Raw genomic sequence first — 9114 nt, 5'->3', positions numbered from 1 at the left:
ATTGAAATTCACTGTAATATAGCGGAAGCTGTCACAAGTAATATTGATAGTTTTCGTTGGAATGTCTTCATCATGTTTACCTTCTTTTCTTGCGATTCCAATTTGAGGTAACATACCAATAATGTTTTTGCAAACTAATTCTCATTATAAACATTCCGGTCACCATTTTATGGGTTTTCAATACAATTGACAAAAAGTGACATGTATATGTTCTTCAAATACTATATGAAATTGATTCTTGTTTCATTCAAGGAAGAAATGCAGCAAAAATCTTTTAAGTATTTTTTCTGGACTAAGAGTGATTTAGTTGCTATTTTTAGCTAGCGCCAGTGCATAGTAATTTGTGGAAAAAGAAGCAGAGGCACCCGAACTTAAATTTTTTGGGGGTTGGAAATTCTCAATTAATCGAATGGAACTCCAAATTTCGTCAAGGTAAAAAGGTTTCAAGGTTTCGTCAAGGTCCAAAATCGTCAGGTAAAATTTGCCGAATTATGAGTTTTGTAGAATTGTCCGACAAAATTTCCCGAATGATGATAATTTTATTGAATCGTCGGCCAAAGTTTCCCGAATCTTGATAGTTTTTATCGAATCATCAGACAAAATTTGCCTAATGAGGAAATTTTTTGAAGGTCACAGTGACCTCCAGGAGTGCCCTTGAAAAGAAGTGCCGCATTCTTATGGTCTTCAGAACATTATTTTCATACGCAAGCAGCCTTAACTCTACGTAAGAATTCCCATAAAAAGGAAAAGAAATGGGGGAATGAATGATAAAATACATGAGTGAATAAAATAGTGAATGGATAAGAAAATAAGTTGAAGGAATGAATAAAAAAGTTAGTGAATGAGTAACTGGATGAATTGATCAATGAATGCGCAAATGATTTTATAAATGAAATAATAAATAAATGAAATAAACTACTTAATTTTTCTCCATATAAACTTGACATATTGTACTAAGCATTTAAAATAAAAGCATAAATGTTAGTATTTTGAAAATAATTACGGCATTGAACATCAGTAGATCTCAATTAATATTTAAAATATTAATAATAAAAAAATATTTATTTCATAAGAACGAGAATTATTTTTGATTTACAACAGAATTATAGTATGAGAATCAAATTATAAAAATTGCATATATCTTGATCTCTAGACTTCACCATTTTCTAACTGGAATCGACTACACGTTTGATAACATAGTTAAAATATTGCCCGGCAGGGGGTGCTGCAAACTGAGGAAAATATTTTACCCCATTTAACTTTCCCCCATTATTTCATTTTACTCCACATTCCCTTGCAAAAGTTGAGCTCTAGTGAACATCCATGCAAATTAAGCCCTTGTTGGTGCCTATGACTATTGATACATTGCTCAAAAGTTTTTAATAATTCCAGCATTACTACTATAAAAGTCCCCATTGAAAAATGAAAATTTTCCAATTTTTACTAAGTGCTAATCCTGATCGCTTGTACTAATTTTAAGTGAGAAAAGATAGTTTATTTAGAAAAAAGAGTTTTAAGAAAGTGATTGGAAAAAGGAAAACAAAATTTCAATTTAAACAGCTGGGTCTCATCTTCGTTAAAATATTAGCGCCGATCGAAATAACGAATTTTCCTGTGCATGATGGAATTTGTTTGGAACTTCCAAGTTATACAAAACTGGAATTATAAACTACCTTTTTTATTGTATTTTAAATACAATTCCAATCAAGCCTTAATTCACATGATTAATAACGACTACTTTGTTGGTAGACTATGAGAGAAAGCTCAATAATTTTAAAAAATTTATCCGTTGTTATCTTTCAGTCTACTTTTCCAGTAAAAGTCAGAGAAAGAAGAAAAAAAGTATGAAAGAAAGTTTAACGCATCTTAAAAATATCGCTAAAAAAAAGAAAAAAAGACAAAAGTAAACAAAATAATTAAGTTTAAGTAATTTAAGACAGATGAACTGTGCGTAATGGAAAAAAAATGTGGATTCGAAAATTAAGTTTTTTATTTAAGTTATGTTAAAAATATTTATATTGTTTTTTTTTTTTGGAGGGGGGGGGGGTCACCTAACTGAAAGAAAAAACGAAATGGAAATTCTTGACCGTAAAAACGGTTTGAGATTTGATTTCCCGCGAGTAATTTCCTTTTTATTATTTCTTTGTTAAAGCATTTGATTTTCGTTTTACATTTTTGCCAACATGTAAAATAGAAGTCTTCCCTCATCGAAGCCATTTGCGGAATTAGGTCTATTGTTCGAAATTTCACGCTTGTAAAAGCGAGCAATTATCAGTGATCTGCAGTTCAAAACCTTTTTGATTTCAAAATTGATTGATTGATTCTGTATTGGTCATGAGGGTAAAGAAACACATGGGTTGGAAGTCAGGTCATTCAGGTCGAAAAACCTTCTGACCGATATTTTTACATCACTCGGGAAATGGCGGTTAACTTTTGCATTTTAAAGTATTCGAGGGTTTAAATAGTTATGGACAAAAGTTCCAGACCATTCCGAATTTGACCTTTTACGATAAGAAACGTACGGTAAGAAAACTAAGAAAAATCTTTAATAGTATTTTTCTTCTTGCAAACTGGGTCATTGTCAATTGCTTCTTAATTTGAGATTTACATGCTCGTCTTTAAATTGCTTTCAATTTAAATTGAATTTGTGATCGATTGATTTTGTTAAAGTGGAGTTATAATTTGTCTGAGTGGTTTGGTAAGAAAATGCTGCTACGTGTGGCTAACGCAAGAGGATGGGACGATGACCATTATTCTGTCTTCGATCTTAAAGCACCATGTCCTTTTATCGGTAAAAAATAATCAGTTACATGACATATGGAGTCGCGGTTAAGATTTTAGCCTTGCAGGGTGCATGTAAATAACCTTACGTTGCTATGGACCATGCAAAAATTAGGAGACAGTTGATTGGCTTTCCCGTAAATACGTCATCCATCTCCTTTATAGCTTGTTTTGCATGCGATAACTATTATTATATTTTGGAACAAGATCTTCTTGACATTATTCGAAAGGGGGGGATAAATACATTCAATTGTGAATTCAGACTTTCTGAAGAATGAAATTTGTTCGCCTGCATTGGACGGGGGGGGGGGACGCATTCGCCACGGCTGGCCAATCAGAAGTCACAAAACTACTGCAGCTTCCTTATTTGGGTAAAGATTGGTTATATGCATCCAGGGGGAATGATATTTCGTGAATTTTCAACAAATTTCTTTACACGCTAAGCGGCAATTTTTGGGGAAGGGGTGCGGAAGGACTGAACTACTTACTGCTTTCATAGAAGTTATACTCAAAATTAACAACAAATAGCAAAACTATTTTTCCTTGAGCATAAGAAAGATTAAATATACAGGGCTCCTAACAAATTTTTAGCTTGTGGCTAGGAAAAAGGGGACCTGATTTCCAAATAAAAAAGTAAGAAGCCATGTTATTTCAGAAACTCAAGCTTTTTTTTTTTTACATTTCATTTATCATTCGAATAATGCCGCAACTTGAAGAATTCGACAGGCTATTACACAAGAAAAAACACGCGCCAAATAAAAGACAAAAAATAAATAAATAAATAAATAATAATAAAGTTTAATTCAAGCGGAAAAAGCCCGAAATTCCTGGCATGAAGAAGAGGAAAGGTATTCAACGTGTTAACCGAGAACGCGATGAACGAAAGCTAGCAAAGGTAAAATTTAATCAAATGGAACACATGAATAATAATTACCCAGATCTGCTATTTATTAGCATATTATTACAAGCATTAGTGAAATTTTCTTTCAGCAACTCTGGAAAAGAAAATGAAAGAATTTTCTGAAAAATGATCTTTTTAAATATTCTTTTAAAAAGCGTGTTTCTTCATCAAAAGTGAGGAGAATCTTGAATTTCATGCACCTTGGTATTTTCTAGGCACTTTAAACTAGTGCTCTGGCTCCGAAAAAGTGACTAGTGGACCCCTAGATGTGCATGGATTTTCACTATAGTTCGGTACAAGTATAATGAATTCAGATTTAAAGGGGTTTTTTTTGGGGGGGGGAGGGAGGGGGGAGTTGAATTGGGCTATTTTCGTAGAACTGCAACAGTAGCACTCAACTCCACTTCAATATAACAAGCTCCTTTTCGCTTACAGGGTTCATACTCTGTTTGGATGAAAAAATTCCATGTCTTTTCCAAGACTTTTTCATGACTTGAATAAAAATTTTCATGACCTTGTTCACAAAGAGAATAGCACTATTTAATCTCAAACTTGCTAATTTTTGGAAATGAGCTTTAGCAAAACGTATACATGAATGCCACAGCCTCATTGAAGCATTTACTCGTAATGGAAAAAATATGAATGTACACTTAAAAAACTGAACTATTCTTATTTGTCTTTATCATTTAAATTTAAGTAAAGTAAAAATGCGATGAAACGAAAAGTATGCTTAAATGTCTACATTTTTTTTTTATAAACAGGCAGAATATTAAGGAATAAGACAAAGGTTGAATAAGTAATCACTAAGTTTCAATAAATTTGCTTCAAAAGTTGCTTTTCAGTGTCAACAGTGCACTTAATCATCCACATAACTTGACAGTATTTTGGTTCTTTAAAGTAAAGCCACATAGTTTAGTTCTTTATGTTTCTTAATCAGATATTTTTTGAAAAAAACATTCAGTAATGAATCAATCTTCTGATTCAAAAGTACTTGTTTTGTTTACTTATTTGCAACATTTTCAAATGCATATAAAATTAATAGATTCAGAAATTCCAGAACATGTTTGATTCCTGACATTGAACGTAGCAGAGGGTCGCATGGATTGGTTTTGCAGGCTGTATGTTGGGCACTACTGTTTTAGAGTATTAGAATTCCTCTCTTTCTGTATTCTATCGCCTGAGTAAATGCCTTTACTTTTAAAAAACTTCAACAAATTAAAATAAACTCTGATAAATTTAAACACAAAGTTTTTACGAGTGATGGAATCGAACTGTGATGCAATGGAATTGCTTTTTTTTGAGTGGGCGTGGCAAAACCAAGAACGTGCAAGTTCGCTACTAGAGAATATAAAACATAAGAAGTGTTGAAAATAACAGTAAATTCAAAATAAGAGATGTCCAAGCCAGTAAAATCACATCACAAAACAGGCAAGCGGCTGCGACAGAAGTGGATGCAATGATTTTTCAAAATAACTCAGATTTGATTTTGGGATTGTTCAATTTTCCACTTTTAATAGCTTTTGTGTGCTATACTGTTAAATCTCTCAAGATTTCTAATGCTCTTTTAGTTACTATTACTTTATCTCTGTCCAGGACATTTTTCCATGACTTAAAAAAAATTCCATGACTTTCAATGGAAATTTCAATTTTCCATGTTTTTTCCAGGTCTGAAATTCAATTATTTTTTTCCCATGACTTTCCAGGATTTCCATGACCCGTACGAACCCTGCGCTTACCTCGCCAACGAAGAAAATACTCTTTCAAGGTCAGAGCTAATCATACTGGAGTAAAACACTGTTCAAGTAATTTGTCTTATGTCATTGACAAGAGTCAAAAATTTATCTGCATTAAATAAGAAAATCAATCCTTTTTCGAGCCACTTCTCCAAACGGTAGCAGTTTCAAAAAAGCTGATTTTGGCATAGAAATTTTTAAAATGAACCCATATTTCACATTACTCTTGAGAACGGTGAATAGAGGAGACTTCAATGTTTGAAACGTAACTTAATTAATTAAAAATTCACTTAAATAAAATTCTAGCTTAATGTAAGCCATTAAATGGATGAATGTGCGATCACAAGAGCTGAAACGTTGAATTTACCTTTAATTAGCGCTTTTTTAAATATACATTTTCGCTATTTTTGAAACGGTTATTTAATCACTTTTTCCGTCAGCTGAAGATGCAAGAATAACGTTATGATGCCTTCGTGGAGTGAACACAATTTTAGACACCTGTTTCGGTGTTATAAAGAAGCCCCTTTACAAGGCGAAAGAGTTGTGGACTTCAGGGACCATTCGGCATCACAATATACCTTCTGCTTATTTATATCAGAGATAGCTAGATGATTACATTTCGTGTTCATCGTTATTCATTCGATGTTTCAAGCAGGTGCCATGAAGCACAAATTTTACTCAAAAAATAAATAAATAAATAAATAAATAAATACTACTACTAATAATAATAATAATACCAATGATAAGAATAATAACAACAATAAAACAGTGCGTGTCGTAAAGACATACGATAGAAATGAAACTTTTGTGTTACAAGAAAACATTTTAAATATTCATCAATCACTTTTGAATAGCATAGATTGTGTTTATCATTCATTTATTTACATACAATTTCACACATATGTGTCACTATGTATCTATCATCTTTCTCGTTTTTAAAAAGATAAATGATCGTTTTCGTACTCGTATCAATGTTGTCGCACAGCGCAATCTGGCTGACAAGCAATGGCTCAATCGGCAGAGAATCTGATGGGCTGAACTTCGAACCCATCTGACCCCGGATTGAGTCCCGGCTAAGGCATTTCAGGCTTATATACAACTAATTTGTATATTTTAATGAAGAAAATAGATTACAAACAACATGAATTCAAAACAATGCTCGAAATGCGCTGGTTATACGCACGTGTTTCAACGGATGCTTCGTTGATATCCAAAAGCTGTTTTCAATACAGTACGCCCAGCCACGGACATCGAGAAAGAAAGAAAACGAGAAGAGAGCATGTGCGTCTTTTGGTCACACAATACACAGCTACGTCACTTTCGCCACGCAAAAGTTTGCCAATAAGAATTTCGAAGCCCTTATAAAAAGTTTCGCTACAGAAAAAGATTAAAAAGAAATGAACAAAACCAATGGGGGTGTTTTCTTCAATCAGAAGTACTATTTTTAGTCACTGAAATTGATAGAACAAAAAAAAAAATATATATATATATATGGAGCCTGAAAAAATTTTTGTTTTTTCAACAGTTTTTTCTTATTTAATTTCTTAAATGTCCGATTTTGGGAATAAGGCGTGGTTTTTATGACGTCCCAAGTTCATTTGCGCACTGAATGTTTACGCATTGTTAAAAAAGAAAAAAAAAGGTTGCAATTAAGCAGTAATAGTAATAGCAATCATAATGAGAATTTTGAATGAAGGTTTTTCTGAAGCAAACACGAAATTCATTTCTATCGGCTATAATATTTTTATCTTTATCTAATACCAATAATTATCTTTATCTAACGCCAAAATTCGCGCTTTGTGCGAATGGCATTTCAGCGTAAAAATAAAATTGAATCTGCGCACCGATTAAAAAATGTATTTTTTAAATATTAAACTTTGTCAAATAATTTGAAACAATGTTGAATCAGTTTTTAAGGGTGCTCTTTCAGAAAAAGAAAAAAAAATCCTTTTAAAATTTCGGAAACAACTCAATTTAGAATGTTAGTGTTGCGTTTCTCCTTTTATTTTTCTTGTAAATCTAAAATATTTTTGTGTAGCAAATTAATCTACTTTCAATAACTACTACCACAAAATAACTAGCTTCGAATTCATTGATATTCTTTTGCGAGTAGTTGCACAATGTTATTATTCTTCCGAACCATCAATAACAGTGTTCACGTACAAATCCAACAGCCTCCTTTGCATTTTTGTGATTTGCCTTTCAAATTCAGTAGCATTATTTATTTCCTTGTCATACATCCAATAAAATTTGCAAAAACATGATTCGATATTGATTTACGTCGACAATGTGACATTCGTCCAAACCGTGACCAGTCAAAAATAACAAGCATTATTTTAAAATTAGCTTGGAACTTTTAACAATGATACCACTTTTTTTTTCTCCGACGAAATGGCAATTCAGTGAAACGGTCTGTGTAATGGAAGAAGTTTAAGTTTGCTCGAAGGTATCTCGTTGGAAGATCATTTTGACTGAATCAGAGCATTACGGGTACCCTGGCTTTTATTTCGTTCCAAAGTCGTTATATAGTTATTCCTAATGCAGTAATTTTAGGTGACAGCGTTGAATACGTATTTTGTTTCTGTATTAACCTGAAATATCTTCGCGAGCACGTCTATTAGTGTTTAGAATTTTTTAGCAGTTAAAAGAAAAGCATAATTTTCCATCGTAATTATTACTTTTAATGAGTTATTATCATATAACAGTTTGCAACATTTTTTTCATAGTCTGGTTTGCTTAATACTTTCCCTCATTTCCTTGTTGTCTGAATATGTGTTTGATGAAGCGAAGCGAAATAAAAAGAAACTGCTGTTTAATGTAGAAAAGAGGTGGATTAATTGATTAATTCTTTATTGTGTTTAATAAAATACGAGTAATGTACTGCTATGGTAGCTTTCATGATATTCATGAAACGAAACGATCAAACAAAACCAACTAAGTTCAATGTTATAATTAGTGATGTGCCGGATATCCGTATCCGTATCCGCGGATATCCAAAGGAGAAAAAATATCCGTATCCGTTACTTTTTTGGCTGAACATGAACAGCTGTTTTATATCACTAAATATTGCAACTTTTTGAAATTCAAGATGAAGATAGCAAATAAAATCCTATTGAATTCCATTTAAATTAGTTTTTATGCCATATAAAAAACATTAGGTATCATTGCAGCAATGAAATAGTTATTTATTATTATTTTTTTTTAATTTGAGTTTTGTATTATTCCGCATTTTGGTTTCTCAGTGCAATCTTCGGAAAAGTTGATCAAAATCCTCTGTTTAAAATTCTGACTAAATTCTCTAAATTCCACTTTTGTAGGGATGTTCCTGTTTTTGTAATTTCTTCAGCAGGGCATCATTACTGAAAACTGAAAAGGTTCAAGAAGCTTGACCTTCCACTCAGAGTTTTCGGGGAATTCAAACGTTTATGAATTTTTTACGTGTTGACGAGAAAACCAATCTGTACTAAACAATTTCTTTTAAATCTTTACAATTTTAAAACAAAAGATCAAGGCATATTGAATGGTATTCGCACTATTTAAGTGACGAAAGTTATGTTCTACACGTACTGTCATTTGCTAGTCTAAGTAATGACTCAATGCTATCTAAATGCCTTTGAAAAATTACAATAATGTAATCTTAAAATCTTTGATTAAAACTTCCACTTTCTGTTTTAAAATACTTTTTACCCTTATTGAAAC

This window comes from Uloborus diversus, chromosome 6, assembly GCF_026930045.1.
Source record: "Uloborus diversus isolate 005 chromosome 6, Udiv.v.3.1, whole genome shotgun sequence".
Taxonomy (NCBI): domain Eukaryota; kingdom Metazoa; phylum Arthropoda; class Arachnida; order Araneae; family Uloboridae; genus Uloborus; species Uloborus diversus.
This window is presented reverse-complemented; position numbering follows the sequence as displayed.